Source organism: Megalobrama amblycephala, linkage group LG14 (assembly GCF_018812025.1).
Source record: "Megalobrama amblycephala isolate DHTTF-2021 linkage group LG14, ASM1881202v1, whole genome shotgun sequence".
Lineage (NCBI taxonomy): Eukaryota > Metazoa > Chordata > Actinopteri > Cypriniformes > Xenocyprididae > Megalobrama > Megalobrama amblycephala.
The window spans coordinates 10354745-10379313 of record NC_063057.1 but is presented as its reverse complement, the minus strand read 5'-3'; the positions used below and the strand labels follow the sequence as shown (position 1 = coordinate 10379313).

At 32.0% G+C, this 24569-nt stretch overlaps 1 protein-coding gene and 2 long non-coding RNA genes across 3 annotated transcripts in view; all 3 read left to right on the top strand.

Annotated features, from left to right (window-relative positions):
- The window catches only part of LOC125245421 (scavenger receptor cysteine-rich type 1 protein M130-like), a 41679-nt gene that overhangs the window by 12830 nt on the left and 4280 nt on the right, over positions 1 to 24569 (top strand). The window lies entirely within an intron of this gene.
- LOC125245462 lies at positions 12371 to 14233 on the top strand. The gene is made up of 4 exons (XR_007179534.1): positions 12371 to 12471; positions 12639 to 12694; positions 12968 to 13072; positions 14093 to 14233. It is a non-coding gene; the product is annotated as an uncharacterized LOC125245462 (long non-coding RNA).
- On the top strand, positions 14503 to 16158 carry LOC125245461. Its single transcript, XR_007179533.1, has 2 exons — positions 14503 to 15286; positions 15546 to 16158. It is a non-coding gene; the product is annotated as an uncharacterized LOC125245461 (long non-coding RNA).

Genomic DNA, 24569 nt, shown 5'->3' with positions numbered 1-24569 from the left:
TTTAAATATTTACAGTGTTTAGTATTGTTATGCAATAATAGAATGATTATCGCGGATATCTAATACAAAATAAACACCTCTATTGAATTGATTATCAATTTGTGTTAATAATAGGCGATTTGGCGCTGGGATATGTTGTTTTTGAAATTATGTTGTTGTTGAGTGCTCGTTGTCACTGTTATCAGAGGCGCGTGCAACAGGGTTCACAGCGCTCGTGCACACGGATTAGCACTTCAATCTATCGCTGTTGCGGAGACTCTGTATTCTAAACGTTGAAATCACAAAAAACAAAATACATAAACGTGTCCCTGCTCTTGATATACAATCACTGATGAAAATCTTTGGTTTTAATGAGAAAAAAAAAAATCACTTGATTGGGTTAGAACCGGGAACGTTTTGCATCCTAATCGGAGAAACTGCCACTAATCCATCAGGACATTCAACTAATAAAGGCGGATCGTCGTATTTATTAACTAATGTACATACTCTCGAGACTAACGACATTGTATTATAGCAGATGTAGGAAAACTATCATATTTGAACACATTTATAATTTTAATATCATATCATTATTATTGTAATAATAATACAACATTACCCCCCCCCCCCCCCATACACATTCTTGTCCCACCCACTTTGTAAAACAAAGTTACGCCACTGACCCCAGTTGAATATGCATAAGGCACGATTAGCATAATGATATGTCGCCGAATAGACAAATCCGGCGAAACACGGAAGTAAAGCAGCGCCGCCATTACTGCGTGCCTTGCTGCTAAGGAAGTAGCAGAAGTAGCGTGTTGGTCCCGTAGGCTGTAGCAGATGTTAGCTATATAGTTTTTTTAGTACGTATGCTGTCCAGTGATGCCGGGCAGAGCATGTTGTGTGGTTGGTTGTTTTAACAACAGCACAAAACTACAGGCCTGGAATAAAACCGTTTGTGTAATCCACGAAGCTTTGTTGCACATTGACTGCCCATGTTTACGGCCATACGGATTGCACAGAGTTCCTGGTCGAGCGGAGGACCAAGATGTGCGTCAAAAGTGGATGAAACACATAAACCGAGATGGCTCATCGCATGCCAGATGATTAATAAAATAATCTTCAATACCTGTAAGAACATGTATTTTATTGCTACAACTGGTCGTGACTAAGGCTCCTTAAAAATATTTTGGTTTGCCGTAACAGCCAAAAAAATAAAAAATGGTCGGTAGGTCGTAAAAAATGTAAAAAAAAAAAATTTTTTATTGCATCACATTAAGTGTATTGTGATTGTCAAAACATTTTAGTAACTAAGCTGAATTTTATTAGGTTTAGTGACATGTTACAATGTTTACACGGTAGGCTACAATTTCTGGTAAGCTACACTTTTTTATTATTTTTATTCAATTATTATCATTTAATTATTATTGTGATTTGATTTAATATTGACTCATTTGGATAAATATTAGCTAGGCTACACAAGGTAGGCATTAATTTTTCTCAAGAAAAAAACAACTACAACTTACAACCTAACTTAATGCTGTAAACATACAGAGAGCCCTATCAGCTGGCAGTATTATTTAAAAATAACAATTTAAATATAATGCATTTTTTATTATAATAACAACTTTATTTAATGCTATAAGTAAAAATATAATAAAGATGTAATACAGTACACATATCAGCCAAAACAGGTTCTGTGTGAGGGGCTGCTAGCTGACAGCGTTCGGTCATTTCTGAGATTTACCTCAGACAAAGGTAAGTGTGAACACATAAATCCATTTTGAAAAACATGTTTACAAGAACATAACATTATACGTTGTTTGATGTTGTAATATTTTTTTAATCTGTATTTCTAGCATGTCACATTTACCGTGGCCCTTACGGTTACATAGAGGGCACCCGGATTGTCAAGAACGGTTGAATCTCAATAACCTCGAACGCACTCATCTTTGTGTGTTGGCAAGAGGTGTAAGTGGGATGTTTTATGTTTTTGCTGTTGAGCGAGATATCGTTACAGTGCTCTGTTTGAGAAAGACATTATTTTGTGTTCATTAGAGCACGGTTACATATTTTCCATTTGACTGGTTATCATTTTATTTCATTTTTATTTACTTATTTGCTTCCTTCAGTTAAATGTTCTCAGTGAAATCGTCTTTTTCCTGTATTTCTTTAAACGCAAGGGGTCTCCGTAACTCAATCAAAAGAAAAGCTTTCTTTCTTTTTTGCAAAAATAAAAATTCACATTGTATATTTTTGCAAGAAACGCATTCCAGCCTTGATGACGTGAAGTTCTGGACGAGTCAATGGGGGGATAGAATCATCTTCAGCCATGCTTCTACACATTCTGCAGGAGTGGCAATACTGTTCAACAACCTGCCAGGCAAAATTGTTAAGGTAGAAACTGATCCAAATGGCCATTGGGCTTCAGTTGTTATCAACATTAATGGTGTTTTGTTCATTTTATTCAATGTGTATGGTTACAACAGTGTTCCTCTAAACAACAAATTACTCACTGCAATTTCTAATTCTTTATTTGAATTAAAACTGGTTTACCCAACTGACAATATTATTATAGGAGGAGATTTCAACATGGTCATGGATGAAGCGTTAGATCGCTTTCCACCCAAATTTAATACCTCTCACCCTAATCTTAACCTTCTTAATTTCTGCTTGAATAATAATGTGGTGGATGCTTGGAGAGCTGCGAATCCAAATCTTAAACAATTTTCCTGGTTTAAAACTAATGGGACTTCCAAGTCAAGAATTGATTATTGGTTGACTTCATCTAACTTAACCGACTTTATCAAGGACATTTCAATATCTGCAGCACCTTTAACTGATCACTGTTGCATCTCTATATCACTCTACTCAGGCAAAAGAGAATCATATAATAAGGGTTATTGGAAATTCAATGCTGATTTATTAAAACACAAAAAATTCTCCTCGCAAATTAAATCCTTAATTAACGAGGTAACATCGAATAAGGACCTAATCTCATTCACAAGTAAATGGGAATATTTAAAACACAAGATTCGGGAATTTTCTATACAATTCAGTAAAAATTTAAATGAGGTCAGAACTCAGCTGGAGTTAGAAATAACAAGAGAATTAAACTATTTATGTAATAAAAGTGATATGGACAATGAAACTAAATTACAAATCCTATCCTTGCAATCTAAAATTGATGATATATATATTCAAAAAGCTAAAGGAGCATATGTGAGATCTAGAGCAAGATGGATAGAGAAAGGGGAAAAAAGTAATAATTACTTTTGCAGGCTTGAAAAAAGGCGACAGGAGAAAAATGCCATAAATTCTCTTTATGTGAATGGAGTTATAAATACCTGCCCTAAAATGATTTCCTCAGAGATTTTTCAATTCTATAGCTCTTTATATAGCTCATCCTTTTCTGTATCAGATTGTAATATTTTTTTTGATAATATTCACACTAGCATACCACAGTTAGACCAGGAATTTAAAGATTTATGTGAGGCTGACATTAAAATAGAGGAATTGGATAAAGCAATAGATAAATTATCTTCAGGGAAATCTCCAGGCCCCGATGGCCTTACCTCTGAATTTTATAAATTCTTTAGGGGAGATTTGAGAGAACTATTGTTTCAAGTATTTCTCGAATGTATCCAAAATAATTCACTATCTTCGACTATGAAACAAGATCTAATTATTCTTATCCCCAAACCAGGTAAAGATGCACGACAAATAGATAACCTTCGCCCTATCACTTTACTCAACTGTGATTATAAAATTCTAGCTCATATATTTTCCAATAGACTCAAGAAAAACATAAATCAAATAATTAGCGAATCACAGTCTGGTTTTATAAAAGGCAGATCAATACATAATAACATCAGATTGATCTTAGATATTTTAGATTATCATGAATGTATTGAGGATGATGGCTATATTCTCTTTTTAGATTTTAAAAAGGCATTCGATACGATCGAACATAATTTCATATTTAGCTCCCTTGAAAAATTTGGTTTTGGCAATAAATTTGTTTCTTTTATAAGAACGTTATATAAAGACATCAATAGTTCTATATCCCTTTCATTTGGAACATCCCAAAGATTCAACATTTCACGAGGAATAAGACAAGGATGTCCCATTTCCCCTTTTCTATTTATCTTAACAGTAGAAATGCTTGCTATCCTGATAGATAAAAACAGCAACTTTGATAGACTCAGTGTATTTGGAAGACAAATTGGTATTAGTCAATTAGCTGATGATACAGTGATCTTTTTAAAGGACCAATTTCAAATTGTTAAAGCCATTCAACTAGTTAATCTCTTCTCCAAAGCATCAGGCCTGTATTTAAATTTAAACAAATGTGAATTACTTGCAATTCATGGTAGCGAACTAGACACTTTATGTAACATACCAATAAAAAAATCGGTAAAATACCTGGGGATAACTATTACTAGAGATAGTAATCAAAGTGTCCAAGAAAATTTGATTAAAAATCTTTCAAAAGCAAAAACTATTCTCAATAATTGGATACAAAGAGATATTTCAATTTTTGGAAGAGTTTTATTAACTAAAATGGAATTACTCTCCAGGTTTGTTTATCCAGCCTCCTCCTTAGCTATCCCACCTCATTTACTAAAAGAATGTAATATTGCACTATTTAACTTTATTTGGAAAAATAAGCATCACTATATTAACAAAAATGATTTAGTTCGCAGTTATGAAGAAGGGGGATTAAATGTTATTGACTTAGAAATAATGAATAGTATTTTAAAAACTCAATGGCTAAGATCATTCCTTTGTAATACAAACTGCTTATGGTTCACTGTCTCTTCTTCAATTTTTCGGAAAGTAGGTGGCTTGGAATTTTTAATTAGTTGTGACTTTGAATTGTCCAAATTACCTCTTAAACTGTCTGCTTTCCATCAACAAGTTCTCCTGTGTTGGAAATTAGCATTTTCTCATAACTTTAGTCCACACAAAACGTGTATTTGGAACAATCGGTTTATTTTGCATCATAACAAATCTTTTTTTTATGAAAACTGGTTTCAATATAACATTTTTTCCATATTGGACATGATGGATAACTATGGTAATGTGCTCAGTTACAATGATTTTTGTTTAAAACATGGGTTTGTATGTCACCCTAAAGAGTTTTATAATGTTGTAAATGCCATACCAAAAAACATGGTATTATTGGTAAAAGGGATTCTTTCACATTACTCTGTGACATTCTCTCTCCCATCTCTTCATCTGGGTAAATTGTGTATTAGAAATCATAAATGCAACAACAAACACATGAGAAGTATTTTTATTGATAAACTTCATCCAAATAGAATTAAACGATATTATGTTTTCAAAGATTTTAGCCCTAAAGAGGTGAAGGAAATGAGAATGAGTTATCTTACCTTTCCAATTCTCCCTAAAATGAAAGAACTTCATTTTAAAATAATAAATGACATATACCCATCTAAACAATTCCTTAAATCAAAATTTGATATTGGAGAAAACTCATGTCAATTTTGTGAAGTTGATATTGAAACCACTGAACACATTTTTTTTTTATTGTAATTATTCAAAGTTGTTCTGGGCCCAATTGTGTAGTAAAATATCATGTATAATTGCATGTGTAAATCCCCTTGAATACAAACAAATTAAGTTTGGTGTGCTTAAGAAAGATTGTTCACAACATTACTTGATTAACAACCTTTTTGAAGTGGCTAAATACTTCATTCATAAATGTAGATTTTTGAAAACCCCCCCATCCTTTCATCACTTCCTTAACGAACTTAAAATTTTAAACTATGGTAATGTGCTCAGTTACAATGATTTTTGTTTAAAACATGGGTTTGTATGTTACCCTAAAGAGTTTTATAATGTTGTAAATGCCATACCAAAAAACATGGTATTATTGGTAAAAGGGATTCTTTCACATTACTCTGTGACATTCTCTCTCCCATCTCTTCATCTGGGTAAATTGTGTATTAGAAATCATAAATGCAACAACAAACACATGAGAAGTATTTTTATTGATAAACTTCATCCAAATAGAATTAAACGATATTATGTTTTCAAAGATTTTAGCCCTAAAGAGGTGAAGGAAATGAGAATGAGTTATCTTACCTTTCCAATTCTCCCTAAAATGAAAGAACTTCATTTTAAAATAATAAATGACACATACCCATCTAAACAATTCCTTAAATCAAAATTTGATATTGGAGAAAACTCATGTCAATTTTGTGAAGTTGATATTGAAACCACTGAACACATTTTTTTTTTATTGTAATTATTCAAAGTTGTTCTGGGCCCAATTGTGTAGTAAAATATCATGTATAATTGCATGTGTAAATCCCCTTGAATACAAACAAATTAAGTTTGGTGTGCTTAAGAAAGATTGTTCACAACATTACTTGATTAACAACCTTTTTGAAGTGGCTAAATACTTCATTCATAAATGTAGATTTTTGAAAACCCCCCCATCCTTTCATCACTTCCTTAACGAACTTAAAATTTTTGCTGCTTCTATTGATGCCCTTTCAAATGAAAAAGCTACTATAGTTGCCAATTTCTTTAATGAACTAAGTGCCTTATAATTCCTTGCTACCCCTTGTAAGATTCTTTATTTATTTATTTATTTATTATTATTTTTTTTATTTTTTTATTATTATTTAATTATTTACTTTTTGTTCTTCATTCTCCTTTACGATTGTAAATTTTATGTAATACTTCACTGTTAAGTATTGTATTTGCAACTATGTCTGCCTTGAGAATTGTTAATTATTAACATTGTTTGTTTAATACCTATTCTGTATGTACATTTGTTTGTTATTAATAAAAAAAAAGAAAAAAAAGAATTGCTATTGTAGAGCTCTGTAATTCAATTTGTACTAGTAAGATTTATGGAAGGCCGTTTCAGCATAAAAACGTTCCAGCGTTACTCGTCGTAATTATATTTTTACTAGTAACAATTAAATTAAAGAGCTCTATAATTTAATTTGTACTAGTAACAATTACAATTATAGAGCTCTATAATTCAATTTTTACTAGTAACAATTATGATTGTAGAGCTCTCTAATTGAATTATAGAGCTCTGCAATTGTATTCTTACTAGTAATAAATGAATTGTAGAGCTCTATAATTCAGTTTTTACTAGTAACAATTCCAATTAGAGAGCTCTGCAATTCATTTATTACTAGTAAGAATTCAATTGCAGAGCTCTGTAATTCCACTAGAGAGCTCTCTAATTCAATTGTTACTAGTAAAAACTGAATTATAGAGCTCTCTAATTGTAATTGTTACTAGTAAAAACTGAATTAGAGAGCTCTTTAATTCAATTCTTACTAGTAACAATTCTAATTACAGAGCTCTATAATTGTATTATTACTAGTAAAAACTCCTATTCATGAGATGCAAAACAGATTGCAGATTTCCCGCCTACAAAAGTGAGTTTCAAAATAAAAGCCCTGTAGCGTGGTTCTAAAGTATCCTGAAATATTTTACAGACTTAGGTAACATATTAATCATGTTCACATTAAAGCAAAATTAAGATGATGCCTGAGATGAAAGCCTATATTTAGTCGTTATATTCATTCACCTTTGTATATTGGTAAAGCTAAGAGCCAAGAACACTCCATATCACTGGACATAATATAGGGTGAAATGCCCTAAGCCACCCAAAGTGTTTTGACAAACTTGATATTAAGGAGTATAAATTCATTTTAAATATTTACAGTGTTTAGTATTGTTATGCAATAATAGAATGATTATCGCAGATATCTAATACAAAATAAACACCTCTATTGAATTGATTATCAAATTGTGTTAATAATAGGCGATTTGGCGCTGGGGTATGTTGTTTTTGAAATTATGTTGTTGTTGAGTGCTCGTTGTTATCAGAAGCGCGTGCAACAGGGTTCACAGCGCTCGTGCACACGGATTAGCACTTCAATCTATCGCTGTTGCGGAGACTCTCTATTCCATACGTTGAAATCACAAAAAACAAAATACATATAAACGTGTCACTGCTCTTGATATACAATCACTGATGAAAATCTTTGGTTTTAATGAGAAAAAAAAAAAAATTCACTTGGTTGGATTAGAACCGGGAACCTCTTGCATCCTAATCGGAGAAACTGCCACTAGTCCATTAGGACATTCAATTATCAAAGGCGGATCGTCGTATTTATTAACTAATGTACATACTCTCGAGACTAACGACATTGTATTATAGTAGATGTAGGAAAACTATCATATTTGAACACATTTATAATTTTAATATCATATCATTATTATTGTAATAATAATACAACATTACCCCCCCCACCCATACACATTCTTGTCCCACCCACTTTGTAAAACAAAGTTACGCCACTGACCCCAGTTGAATATGCATAAGGCACGATTAGCATAATAATATGTCGCCGAATACAGAGCTCTGTAATGCAATTGTTACTAGTAAGAATTGCTATTGTAGAGCTCTGTAATTCAATTTGTACTAGTAAGATTGCAATTACAGAGCTCTCTAATTCTAATTGTTACTAGTAAGAACTGAATTATAGAGCTCTGTAACTTAATTCTTACTAGTAACAATTCAATTAGAGAGCTCTGTAATTCAATTATAGAGCTCTCTAATTCAATTGTTACTAGTAACAATTGAATTAGAGAGCTCTATAATTTAATTATTACTAGTAAGAATTGCAATTAGAGAGCTCTACAATTGAATTCTTACTAGTAACAATTTGATTAGAGAGCTCTGTAATTCAATTGTTACTAGTAACAATTACGATTAGAGAGCTCTCTAATTCAATTGTTACTAGTAACAATTGAATTAGAGAGCTCTGTAATTGAATTATAGAGCTCTGCAATTACACATATCTTTAATGTGTATTTTTACTAGTAATAAATCAATTGAAGAGCTCTGTAATTCAATTGTTACTAGTAAGACTTCAGTTAGAGAGCTCTATAATTGTAATTGTTACTAGTAAGAATTCAATTAGAGAGCTCTATAATTGTAATTGTTACTAGTAAAAATTGAATTAGAGAGCTCTATAATTGTAATTGTTACTAGTAAGAATTCAATTAGAGAGCTCTATAATCCCAATTGTTACTAGTAACAATTGAATTACAGAGCTCTATAATTAAAAATGAATGGAAGTCAATGGAGACATATGTATGGAAGGCCGTTTCAGCATAAAAACGTTCCAGCGTTACTCGTCATAATTATATTTTTACTAGTAACAATTAAATTAAAGAGCTCTATAATTTAATTTATACTAGTAACAATTACGATTACAGAGCTCTATAATTCAATTTTTACTAGTAACAATTATAATTGTAGAGCTCTCTAATTCGGTTTTTACTAGTCACAATAACAATTATAGAGCTCTACAATTAAATTTTTACTAGTAACAATTACAATTACAGAGCTCTATAATTCAATTTTTACTAGTAACAATTATGATTATAGAGCTCTCTAATTCAATTGTTACTAGTAACAATTCCAATTAGAGAGCTCTACAATTCATTTATTACTAGTCATATGTCTCCATTGACTTCCATTCATTTTTAATTATAGAGCTCTGTAATTCAATTGTTACTAGTAACAATTGGGATTATAGAGCTCTCTAATTGAATTCTTACTAGTAACAATTACAATTATAGAGCTCTCTAATTCAATTTTTACTAGTAACAATTACAATTATAGAGCTCTCTAATTGAATTCTTACTAGTAACAATTACAATTATAGAGCTCTCTAATTTAATTCTTACTAGTAACAATTACAATTATAGAGCTCTCTAATTGAATTCTTACTAGTAACAATTACAATTATAGAGCTCTCTAACTGAATTCTTACTAGTAACAATTGAATTACAGAGCTCTTCAATTGATTTATTACTAGTAAAAATACACATTAAAGATATGTGTAATTGCAGAGCTCTATAATTCAATTACAGAGCTCTCTAATTCAATTGTTACTAGTAACAATTGAATTAGAGAGCTCTCTAATCGTAATTGTTACTAGTAACAATTGAATTACAGAGCTCTCTAATCATAATTGTTACTAGTAACAATTGAATTAGAGAGCTCTGTAATTCAATTAGAGAGCTCTATAATCAAATTGTTACTAGTAAGAATTCAATTGTAGAGCTCTCTAATTGCAATTCTTACTAGTAATAATTAAATTATAGAGCTCTCTAATTCAATTGTTACTAGTAACAATTGAATTAGAGAGCTCTATAATTGAATTACAGAGCTCTCTAATTGAATTGTTACTAGTAAGAATTAAGTTACAGAGCTCTATAATTCAGTTCTTACTCGTAACAATTAGAATTAGAGAGCTCTGTAATTGCAATCTTACTAGTACAAATTGAATTACAGAGCTCTACAATAGCAATTCTTACTAGTAACAATTGCATTACAGAGCTCTGTATTCGGCGACATATCATTATGCTAATCGTGCCTTATGCATATTCAACTGGGGTCAGTGGCGTAACTTTGTTTTACAAAGTGGGTGGGACAAGAATGTGTATGGGTGGTTGTATTATTATTACAATAATAATGATATGATATTAAAATTATAAATGTGTTCAAATATGATAGTTTTCCTACATCTACTATAATACAATGTCGTTAGTCTCGAGAGTATGTACATTAGTTAATAAATACGACGATCCGCCTTTGATAATTGAATGTCCTGATGGACTAGTGGCAGTTTCTCCGACTAGGATGCAAGAGATTCCCGGTTCTAATCCAACGAAGTGAATTTTTTTTTTTTTTTCTCATTAAAACCAAAGATTTTCATCAGTGATTGTATATCAAGAGCAGTGACACGTTTATATGTATTTTGTTTTTTGTGATTTCAACGTATGGAATAGAGAGTCTCCGCAACAGCGATAGATTGAAGTGCTAATCCGTGTGCACGAGCGCTGTGAACCCTGTTGCACGCGCCTCTGATAACAACGAGCACTCAACAACAACATAATTTCAAAAACAACATACCCAGCGCCAAATCGCCTATTATTAACACAATTTGATAATCAATTCAATAGAGGTGTTTATTTTGTATTAGATATCCGCGATAATCATTCTATTATTGCATAACAATACTAAACACTGTAAATATTTAAAATTAATTTATACTCCTTAATATCAAGTTTGTCAAAACACTTTGGGTGGCTTAGGGCATTTCACCCTATATTATGTCCAGTGATATGGAGTGTTCTTGGCTCTTAGCTTTACCAATATACAAAGGTGAATGAATATAACGACTAAATATAGGCTTTCATCTCAGGCATCATCTTAATTTTGCTTTAATGTGAACATGATTAATATGTTACCTAAGTCTGTAAAATATTTCAGGATACTTTAGAACCACGCTACAGGGCTTTTATTTTGAAACGCACTTTTGTAGGCGGGAAATCTGCAATCTGTTTTGCATCTCATGAATAGGAGTTTTTACTAGTAATAATACAATTATAGAGCTCTGTAATTAGAATTGCTACTAGTAAGAATTGAATTAAAGAGCTCTCTAATTCAGTTTTTACTAGTAACAATTATAATTAGAGAGCTCTATAATTCAGTTTTTACTAGTAACAATTGAATTAGAGAGCTCTCTAGTGGAATTGTAGAGCTCTGCAATTGGATTATTACTAGTAACAATTGAATTACAGAGCTCTGCAATTGAATTCTTACTAGTAATAAATGAATTGCAGAGCTCTCTAATTGGAATTGTTACTAGTAAAAACTGAATTATAGAGCTCTACAATTCAGTTGTTACTAGTAAGAATACAATTGCAGAGCTCTATAATTCAATTAGAGAGCTCTACAATCATAATTGTTACTAGTAAAAAATGAATTATAGAGCTCTCTAATTGTAATTGTTACTAGTAAAAACTGAATTAGAGAGCTCTTTAATTTAATTGTTACTAGTAAAAATATAATTACGACGAGTAACGCTGGAACGTTTTTATGCTGAAACGGCCTTCCATACATATGACTAGTAATAAATGAATTGTAGAGCTCTCTAAATGGAATTGTTACTAGTAACAATTGAATTAGAGAGCTCTATAATCATAATTGTTACTAGTAAAAATTGAATTATAGAGCTCTGTAATTGTAATTGTTACTAGTAAAAATTTAATTGTAGAGCTCTATAATTGTTATTGTGACTAGTAAAAACCGAATTAGAGAGCTCTACAATTATAATTGTTACTAGTAAAAATTGAATTATAGAGCTCTGTAATCGTAATTGTTACTAGTATAAATTAAATTATAGAGCTCTTTAATTTAATTGTTACTAGTAAAAATATAATTACGACGAGTAACGCTGGAACGTTTTTATGCTGAAACGTATGGAAGGCCGTTTCAGCATAAAAACGTTCCAGCGTTACTCGTTACTCGCGTTAGGTTTTGAAAGTAATTTTTGTCATTTCTTTTATTTGTCTTTGTCACGTTAGCTCTGATTTATTCATCTATTTGTTCGACCAATATGACGAAGAAAGTCTGTGAGTAAAGACATACATTAAGGCTTACTTTATTTGCCTAGCGCGAGGTGTTTTTTAATCATTATTTTTTTAGTAGAATGAAATGGTAGAGTATTTACACAACTAATTAATTACTTGCACTTCAGCAAACAAGTTTTTCCATTTATAAACACTGATTCCCCCCATAGGATCTGAAGCTCTTCAATGTTTGACGACTAAGGACACTTTGCAATAACTTTACATGGTAAGTAATTTCTATAAAAAACAGCTATAATTGTTAATAGATAATATGAATTACCAATGTTGGACATGTTTGAGTAAAATCCATCTAATGCTGTCTATTGACTTGAATGTTATCCTCATTAACAAACTTTAGACTAAGAATTATCCAACCAAAATATTCATCAACTCCCTCTTATGCCATCTCAAATGCATGTGATTTTTTGTTGTTTTTCTTGTTGTTTTGTATTAATTATTTTTTATTTTTTTGCCTGTATATGTTTTTTTATTCTCACAGTGACAGTAGCCATTGACTTTAAATTAATCACAGAAGATCACAGTTCCAGCTAAAAATCTTTATACTGTTCGACTGAAGAAAAAAGTCACCTTGGATGGCCTGATGGTAAGTAAATTAACAGCTAGTTTTTATTTTTCTGTGAAATATCTCTTTAATCAAGAATGATTAAATCTATTAGGGTGTAAAGCTAATTTATGAATTGATGCATGTTTTATTTTCAGACTTATAATTATATGTTATAAATTCATAATTATAAATGAAACCAATGACTGATTCAGATGCATTTCTTAATTGCGAATCTGTAGTATTTTAGCACTGATGAAGGCCTGTGTTAGCCTGGTAATACCAGACTCTGCTACTTCACTTTGCTTCGTAGACAGAGTCTGGAATGGCATAATAGAGAAGTGTTTTCTCTCTCGCTAGGGGGCGCTTGTCTGAAGTTTAAAATCATTGGTTACCCGTAAGCCAATCAGATACGTTTAGTTATGACGTATGTTATGCGCCTGTACAGCCGCATCGAAGCACAGACATCATGCATCGAACTCAAATCTATGATTGAACTTCCACTGTAAACCTGTTGTAAACACATGATGATGTGAGCGAAATACCGGAGTGAACATGGCTGTAAACGACTTTTGCAGATTATGCGAAGTTAATGCATCCCGAAGTTTGCATCCCGTGTCTCGTTTCCCATTTCCGCGGTCGTTTCGGTTTTCGATTTCTCTAACCTACAATGTAAAACTCGGCGCTTAGCATCTACGTCACGGCTCTCAGCCCGCCCTCTGTTCGTTGATTGGCCCGGCTGTTTCCAGACCGGTGGCAAACACAAAGCTCTGACGCTGTATCAGACTGAGTACAGAAGCGAAATGAAATTGAGCGGAAGCAGGAAGTCTGACGTAGTCAGGCTAGGCCTGTGTGCCGAAACGCATAAAATAAAGAATTGATTTTTTTAGCTCCTTTTTTTTTTTTTGATCCCTCAATGCCACAAGTGTTGCTGGTATTGTCCATAAATATATTAATTGCAAATTTGGCCAGTCATTAATACAAATTAATTTTTATATTTTCAATCTGTAGTTATGCTAGCAAAAGGTGACCAAATTTGTTTTTTTATGTTCACTATTTTAGGATAACCAGACAGATGATTGAGGAGCAGCTCACCATGGCGATGTTCATTATTTGGAAGGAGGGGGAGAACTTCATGAACCATCTGCTGACATCGAGGGAGTTAAAGTTTTGAATCAACTTACTTCAGTTATATCAGCTTGTGCCCTGATATACATCATCAACCTGGGCTGCGTTTCCCAAAAGCATCGTAAGCCTAAGTTGATCGTATTTGGTGGCAATGGAGCTACGATCAACTTAGGCTAACGATGCTTTTGGGAAACGCTACCCTGGCTTGTCCGAAACCCCTTTGATTTACTTTGTGTGAGTATGTTAGAGCTGCATTAATCGTAACAAGATCACAATCTCGATTCAAACACCCACACGATCCTACTTTATTAATGACAAAGATTCGATTCAATAATTCAAATTCAATAATTCAATTCGATTCAATAATTCATTCAAATAAATTAAACATTTTCTGGCAATTAGAGTCCAGTAATTAATATTTTGCCAGAACTAGTAAATTAAACGTTATTTTTAGTTGTCTATTTAGAATCGTGGGAGAATTGTGATCTCTATTTGAAACCAAAAAATCATGAATCTCATTTTATCCAGAATCCTGCAGCTCTAGTATATGTCTAGTACAAAATGTGTAGTTGTATGAATGTCCAGTTGTGTTGTTTGAGAATTGCTTTGATTTGTGCAAGGGTAATCACCTTTAAAGGATTAGTTTACCCAAAAATGAAAATTCTGTCATTAATTACTCACCCTCATGTTGTTCCACATCCGTAAGACCTTTGTTCATCTTCAGAACACAAATTAAGATATTTTTGATGAAGTTCATAAAATTGAGGTTAAACCACTGGAATCACATGGAATACTTCAATGATGTCATTCCTACCTTTCTGTGCCTTGGAGTGGTAGTTGTGTTGGATCTCATTGGAGGGACAGAAACCTCTCAGACCTCATCAAAAAGATCTTAATTTGTTTTGAGTTCAGAAAAAGCATACGCATAAAATACAAAGTATAGTTTGGGCTTTACACACAGTAATGAATGTTTAAAAAACAAAACAAAAAAAGTATTGGGTAAAATCATCCCCCATGTTATGTTAACCTAATGATGTTATTTTGTTGAAAGGCCTACTGTTGGAAGCAGCTATTCTGCTCTTGCCTGCACTGTTCAAGGTGGACCTGGGGTTGCTGTTTGACATTGAGGTGAGCCATGAACAGTTGACTACAGTGTGTGAAGCACAATCTAATCAAAGCACTACACTTATTGCACATTTTGTTATGCAAATGATAATACACACACTATTCTATCAATGTGAAGAGAAAATTACATTCATTTTCAGTTAATGGCCAAGTGTATTTGAGCAGTTGTATATGACAGTAGTTCAAATTAATTTAACTTATAAGGTTTGCTTTTCAAATAAATATGTGAAGATGGTTAATTGTATTATCCCCTCTCCTCCAGGGCCATGCTCAGACCAGCCGTCCTGTCATCCCAACACCTAAGATAAAGGCTGCAAAGAGGATCATCCCATGCAGTATGACCACATTGGGTTCAGATTGGATGGCCAGTTAATCACAGTGGAGAGTGAGGACATCTTGATGGCATTGGGCCTCCTTCTGTGTGTATATTTTGCGTTTGGAATCGAATCGAATCCAGTATCCTAAAGGACTGAAAAAGACACTGACCTTTTTAAAGTGTTGTTTTGAAATTGAAGGATGCATTCGGACTTCCTGTTACTGTAAAATGAGTGTACAACTCAATCTGTGAGTAGACTTTCGGAGTCAATATTCTCTCTTGCTCCCTTTCGTACGGTTTTAGTTCCAGTTTCTATATTGTTTTTGAAATCCTGAAGGACTTACAAAAATGTTAGTGCGCTGTTGACAGTGAAAGATACTGCAGGACTTCAGAGCATAACTCAGTATGCAAAAACAGGACTATTGTCTACAAAAATGTACATGTTTCAAGCTTGTTGGATTATTTTGTATGTGTATAAAAGGGGAGTATAATGTGATGTTGTACATGTGTATTCCCTGACTTGTCAGCACTGAGTTTATTTGCTGCTGAAAGAAATAAATTAAAAGGTTTTGATAAGTGTAATGTATTTTGTTTCTCAGTAAGCCTTTAGTACATGATTTTGAATCTTTAAAGTCATGATTTGGTAAGAAATGATTAATTATCATTCATAAGTGTCATTTAGAAGCATATTGACTCATCTATAGTAATATCTGGCATGATAATGGGCCCTGCTAGCTCAAAAAACAACAATATATGGCAGCTCTAATTTGACAAATGTGCTAGAAAGCTTTAAGAATAGCTTCTATATAGCACCAAAAAAGGTTCCCCTATGATAACGAGCCAAAGAACCACTGCTGGTGCTATATGGCACCTCTTATGGTTCTACATAGCACCATACAACAAAGGTGTCATATAGCACCTTTAAAGATAGGTGCTATATAGCACCAAAAAGGGTTCCGCTATGATTACGAGCCAAAGAACCAATTTTGGTACTATTTAGCACCATTTTTGTTTAGAGTGCACCAACGTTAAGGTACATTTTCGCCACCTGCTGTATTGGAGTGTGGACCAGAGTTTACCCAATCCATAATTGAGAAAAATATTAATAACATTTCCTATATTTTAAAAACATGTAACAAAATTTCTGTGATTTGTAAAAAACAAAGCTTTTAAACAATAAAAAAGCTAAGTACGGGAATTTGGTAATGTACGTTTCATTTTACTATGGTAGGGTGAAATGCCCTATTGTGGGACATTTTTTGCATTTAAGAATTCTGTGACATATTGCGATTTGTAGCCAAAACATTACATTCAAACACAATACTATTTTAAAATCCCCAGGATGTCTCCTAATAAAATAAAAAGAGAAAATGCAGATAACACATTCATAAAAGAAATTATAGACATATTAGAGCTCTTAGTGCAAGTTGTCTAAAAACAATCTGGTGCTTCCTAATGTGGGACACTGAAAAGTCTATGATAAAAGTCCAAAATCTATGATAATGATGATAGTAATAGTAATGATAATAATAATAATGATATTGATAATAATAACGATCATAATAATAAAAGGTCTGAAAAGGCAAAAGTCTATGATAAAGGCCAAAATCTATGATAATGATGATGATAGTAATAATAATGATAATGATATTGATAATAATAATAATCGTAATAATAAAAGGTCTGAAAAGGCCAAAGTCATTCGATTCATGCAGAATAGTAAAATCGTCTAGTAATTCTCTTGGTTATGGATGGATTGATTGATAATTGAACATCATCAGACAAATAATACAATATGATAGTTTTTATGCATTTATTACAAAGACATTAGCCAACTATTTTCATAGGCTAGGTGATGGATCCGAAATGGTCAATATTCATATTCATGCATTTTTATTAATATTCATTTTTAATCGTTTATGGCTTATGATTTATCAGTTTTAATTTTGCTTTCACATATTTATGTACTAATACTTTATATGTTAATTCTTATCATATTTTCAAGGATTTACTTGTTATTGTACCCTTATGGTTATTTTATATTTAAGAGTATGCTTGTTATGTTCAGTTGTTCTTCAAGTGTTCCAATGTGACAGGTCACGCTGACACGTTTGTGGTTAGACATTGGACGCCTGCAGAATTAACCATTTGAATTTGAATCTGATCAAAATATGTCTGCTGACATTTAATTATGTAAGATTTGCAAAATTCCCTATAGGGGATAAAACAACTATTTTTGACACTGGACCAGTGGATGACGTAGTGGGTGAAACCTTTTCTTTTAGAACAAAAACATCAATTTAGAACAAAACATCAGTTTGTGTGGGTTGGGAATTTCCCTGTATGCTTATGGTATAATATGGACTGAGTTGTTGATAATTCAGCTTTTTCTCTCCTTTGCTCTCCTTGGCTTCTACTTCTCGTCTCTTATCTGCAAATGTCTTAATTATTGCTCTTTTTGATCTTCATCTATTAGATACAATACTCTAAATTTTACAATACTCTAAATTTTATTATTAACTATTGACTAATACTTTATGATGGTTATTTTACCTTTTGGTTTTTATTAAGTATTTTCATTATCGATTAAAGTTTGCATGTGAGGCTAAATTTAATTGTAATGAATAAATAATTTTTCATCAACTTTATCTACTGCCTAGATCTCATTTTCCCAAGTTTTTGCATCACTAGGTTATTATATATAATATATATTTTTATATATAAAAGAGTTAAATGCACAGTCAGAATTCCTCACTGTTCTCTTGTTCATTTTACTTAACAACAAACACATGCAACCACAACAGGCATAAGAAGAAAAAAAAAAAAAAAACTTGAACAAACTTTAGGCTAGATTTAACCTCGAGTCACAATTTATAAAAAAGTTTAAGACTATTTGGCCTAATGGACTTTTGGACTGTTTTCTATTTTACTAAACAACAAACACAATCATTCTATTATTGCATAACAATACTAAACACTGTAAATATTTAAAATTAATTTATACTCCTTAATATCAAGTTTGTCAAAACACTTTGGGTGGCTTTCACACAAGGTCCCTCCTTTCTGATGATTGCTACAGTCTCATATGACTGGACATTTGAGAGGTTATGTGATTTTGATGACATGGCTCCACAGCTTCAGATAATCCATAGTTTCACTGACATTCATGTATTTATGCGGGACCTACAAACACTAAACCGGTGTCCCACATTAGGCACATTTATGGCATTTCACCCTATATTATGTCCAGTGATATGGAGTGTTCTTGGCTCTTAGCTTTACCAATATACAAAGGTGAATGAATATAATGACTAAATATAGGCTTTCATCTCAGGCATCATCTTAATTTTGCTTTAATGTGAACATGATTAATATGTTACCTAAGTCTGTAAAATATTTCAGGATACTATAGGACCACGCTACAGGGCTTTTATTTTGAAACGCACTTTTGTAGGCGGGAAATCTGCAATCTGTTTTGCATCTCATGAATAGGAGTTTTTACTAGTAATAATACAATTATAGAGCTCTGTAATTAGAATTGTTACTAGTAAGAATTGAATTAAAGAGCTCTCTAATTCAGTTTTTACTAGTAACAATTACAATTAGAGAGCTCTATAATTCAGTTTTTACTAGTAACAATTGAATTAGAGAGCTCTCTAGTGGAATTGTAGAGCTCTGCAATTGAATTATTACTAGTAACAATTGAATTACATATGGAAGGCCGTTTCAGCATAAAAACGTTCCAGCGTTACTCGTCATAATTATATTTTTACTAGTAACAATTAAATTAAAGAGCTCTATAATTTAATTTATACTAGTAACAATTACAATTACAGAGCTCTATAATTCAATTTTTACTAGTAACAATTATAATTGTAGAGCTCTCTAATTCGGTTTTTACTAGTCACAATAACAATTATAGAGCTCTACAATTAAATTTTTACTAGTAACAATTACAATTACAGAGCTCTATAATTCAATTTTTACTAGTAACAATTATGATTATAGAGCTCTCTAATTCAATTGTTACTAGTAACAATTCCAATTAGAGAGCTCTACAATTCATTTATTACTAGTCATATGTCTCCATTGACTTCCATTCATTTTTAATTATAGAGCTCTGTAATTCAATTGTTACTAGTAACAATTGGGATTATAGAGCTCTCTAATTGAATTCTTACTAGTAACAATTACAATTATAGAGCTCTCTAATTCAATTTTTACTAGTAACAATTACAATTATATATGGAAGGCCGTTTCAGCATAAAAACGTTCCAGCGTTACTCGTCGTAATTATATTTTTACTAGTAACAATTAAATTAAAGAGCTCTATAATTTAATTTGTACTAGTAACAATTACAATTATAGAGCTCTATAATTCAATTTTTACTAGTAACAATTATGATTGTAGAGCTCTCTAATTGAATTATAGCGCTCTGCAATTGTATTCTTACTAGTAATAAATGAATTGTAGAGCTCTATAATTCAGTTTTTACTAGTAACAATTCCAATTAGAGAGCTCTACAATTCATTTATTACTAGTAAGAATTCAATTGCAGAGCTCTGTAATTCAGTTGTTACTAGTAATAATCCAATTGCAGAGCTCTACAATTCCACTAGAGAGCTCTCTAATTCAGTTGTTACTAGTAAAAACTGAATTATAGAGCTCTCTAATTGTAATTGTTACTAGTAAAAACTGAATTAGAGAGCTCTTTAATTCAATTCTTACTAGTAACAATTCTAATTACAGAGCTCTATAATTGTATTATTACTAGTAAAAACTCCTATTCATGAGATGCAAAACAGATTGCAGATTTCCCGCCTACAAAAGTGAGTTTCAAAATAAAAGCCCTGTAGCGTGGTTCTAAAGTATCCTGAAATATTTTACAGACTTAGGTAACATATTAATCATGTTCACATTAAAGCAAAATTAAGATGATGCCTGAGATGAAAGCCTATATTTAGTCGTTATATTCATTCACCTTTGTATATTGGTAAAGCTAAGAGCCAAGAACACTCCATATCACTGGACATAATATAGGGTGAAATGCCCTAAGCCACCCAAAGTGTTTTGACAAACTTGATATTAAGGAGTATAAATTCATTTTAAATATTTACAGTGTTTAGTATTGTTATGCAATAATAGAATGATTATCGCGGATATCTAATACAAAATAAACACCCCTCTATTGAATTGATTATCAAATTGTGTTAATAATAGGCGATTTGGCGCTGGGGTATGTTGTTTTTGAAATTATGTTGTTGTTGAGTGCTCGTTGTTATCAGAGGCGCGTACAACAGGGTTCACAGCGCTCGTGCACACGGATTAGCACTTCAATCTATCGCTTTTGCGGAGACTCTCTATTCCATACGTTGAAATCACAAAAAACAAAATACATATAAACGTGTCACTGCTCTTGATATACAATCACTGATGAAAATCTTTGGTTTTAATGAGAAGAAAAAAAAAAAAAATTCACTTAGTTGGATTAGAACCGGGAACCTCTTGCATCCTAATCGGAGAAACTGCCACTAGTCCATCAGGACATTCAATTATCAAAGGCGGATCGTCGTATTTATTAACTAATGTGCATACTCTCGAGACTAACGATATTGTATTATAGTAGATGTAGGAAAACTATCATATTTGAACACATTTATAATTTTAATATCATATCATTATTATTGTAATAATAATACAACATTACCCCCCACCACCCATACACATTCTTGTCCCACCCACTTTGTAAAACAAAGTTACGCCACTGACCCCAGTTGAATATGCATAAGGCACGATTAGCATAATGATATGTCGCCGAATACAGAGCTCTGTAATGCAATTGTTACTAGTAAGAATTGCTATTGTAGAGCTCTGTAATTCAATTTGTACTAGTAAGATTGCAATTACAGAGCTCTCTAATTCTAATTGTTACTAGTAAGAACTGAATTATAGAGCTCTGTAGCTTAATTCTTACTAGTAACAATTCAATTAGAGAGCTCTGTAATTCAATTATAGAGCTCTCTAATTCAATTGTTACTAGTAACAATTGAATTAGAGAGCTCTACAATTCATTTATTACTAGTAAGAATACAATTGCAGAGCTCTATAATTCAATTAGAGAGCTCTACAATCATAATTGTTACTAGTAAAAATTGAATTATAGAGCTCTATAATTGTAATTGTTACTAGTACAAATTAAATTATAGAGCTCTTTAATTTAATTGTTACTAGTAAAAATATAATTACGACGAGTAACGCTGGAACGTTTTTATGCTGAAACGGCCTTCCATAATTACAGAGCTCTGCAATTGAATTCTTACTAGTAATAAATGAATTGTAGAGCTCTCTAATTGGAATTGTTATTAGTAAAAACTGAATTATAGAGCTCTACAATTCAGTTGTTACTAGTAAGAATACAATTGCAGAGCTCTATAATTCAATTAGAGAGCTCTACAATCATAATTGTTACTAGTAAAAATTGAATTATAGAGCTCTATAATTGTAATTGTTACTAGTACAAATTAAATTATAGAGCTCTTTAATTTAATTGTTACTAGTAAAAATATAATTAAGACGAGTAACGCTGGAACGTTTTTATGCTGAAACGGCCTTCCATAAAGATTGCAATTACAGAGCTCTCTAATTCTAATTGTTACTAGTAAGAACTGAATTATAGAGCTCTGTAACTTAATTCTTACTAGTAACAATTCAATTAGAGAGCTCTGTAATTCAATTATAATCATAATTGTTACTAGTAAAAATTGAATTATAGAGCTCTGTAATTGTAATTGTTACTAGTAAAAATTTAATTGTAGAGCTCTATAATTGTTATTGTTACTAGTAAAAACCGAATTAGAGAGCTCTACAATTATAATTGTTACTAGTAAAAATTGAATTATAGAGCTCTGTAATTGTAATTGTTACTAGTACAAATTAAATTATAGAGCTCTTTAATTTAATTGTTACTAGTAAAAATATAATTACGACGAGTAACGCTGGAACGTTTTTATGCTGAAACGGCCTTCCATACACTTTACTGTATTAGTTCATATTGACTCAGATTGTACGAGTTTCGGACAGAGAGAGTTTTCGTGATCGCTTTATTTTGTGCAGTATTGTGTGCCTTAAACGATTAACTTAACTGTTAAATGACTGATTATAATTATTTTGCTTGAAAGTGTATCTGTTATCGTAGTTGCCTCACCACAGTTTCACGACTGCAATAGTTCGATGTGATACTAAACTTATTGCTTATTAAAACTAATTTTGATGTCACTGTATAGTATTCTGTTTGAACCTTATTGTGTATCTTTAAGACGCTATTTTAATCATTGCAGTTTCAGTGTTCGTTTACCTCACTATGTCACTCAATGTATATAAGAAATATGATTTATAGCCTATGTCATTTAATTCAGTGATAGTGTGTAACCTATTGTATTTTCTACATTTCTTTGTAGGTAACACACATACACATAAACATACGGAAGCCCTAAACGGCCATGGATTATTATTTTTTTTCTATCTTGTTTTCTCGTGATCACGACTTATTTTCTCGTGATCTCGAGATAACAAAAGTTGTTTTCTCGTGATCACGACTTATTTTTCTCGTGATCTCGAGATAACAAAAGTTGTTTTCTCGAGATCACGACTTATTTTTCTCGTGATCTCGAGATAACAAAAGTTGTTTTCTCGTGATCACGACTTAATTTTTTCGTGATCTCGAGATAACAAAAGTTGTTTTGTCGTGATCATGACATAAAAGTTATTTTTTACAGTGATTGATTCTGAAACACTGTACCCGGATTCTACTGTTGCTATAGACCTTATGTAGCCCCGCCCCTTTTCAGCGCTGCGCTCGTTGTCTTTTGACTTCCGGCTTGTATTTCCACAGCGATCTTGTATTTATGAATGAACTGCTCATTTTAAAATCTTCCCGGTCTACTGACATTTGTTAAGACATCTGCTTTAAACATAACAATCCTCATGATAACTTTCATTGACTCTACAACAGGTAAATCCACTTCACCAGTTAATTATTCTTATTCTTATTTCCATAGAAATATACAGGGCTACCGCAAAACCGGAAGTTAAAAGACAATATTCTAAAGATGGCGGCGCGCTTGTTTCTCTGGAAAATAAGGTCTATAGTAACGAACACAACTTTGACGCGCATCTGATCAACGGATAAATCATGCGCTCTTATATCTTGCGGATATTTCAGCTAAATGTTTACTTCACTTAATAATAAAGTTTACAATAAATAAATACATATAGGCTAATCAATCACTGTTCAATAAATGTACGCTTAACATTTTGTTTGTGTAATTAACATAATATTTAACAGAGCATCTCAAGCGCAGGCAGAGTGCAATTCGGAAAGATGCCAGATTCTATAATTCTAAAACCTTTTAGATTAAACCAACTTTATTTTCCATACTCATTTAATATATATATATATATATATATATATATATATATATATATATATACAGGTCCTTCTCAAAAAATTAGCATATTGTGATAAAAGTTCATTATTTTCTATAATGTAATGATAAAAATTCAACTTTCATATATTTTAGATTCATTGCACACCAACTGAAATATTTCAGGTCTTTTATTGTTTTAATACTGATGATTTTGGCATTCAGCTCATGAAAACCCAAAATCTCAAAAAATTAGCATATCATGAAAAGGTTCTCTAAACGAGCTATTAACCTAATCATCTGAATCAACTAATTAACTCTAAACACCTGCAAAAGATTCCTGAGGCTTTTAAAAACTCCCAGCCTGGTTCATTACTCAAAACCGCAATCATTGGTAAGACTGCCGACCAGAAGGCCATCATTGACACTCTCAAGCGAGAGGGTAAGACACAGAAAGAAATTTCTGAACGAATAGGCTGTTCCCAGAGTGCTGTATCAAGGCACCTCAGTGGGAAGTCTGTGGGAAGGAAAAAGTGTGGCAAAAAA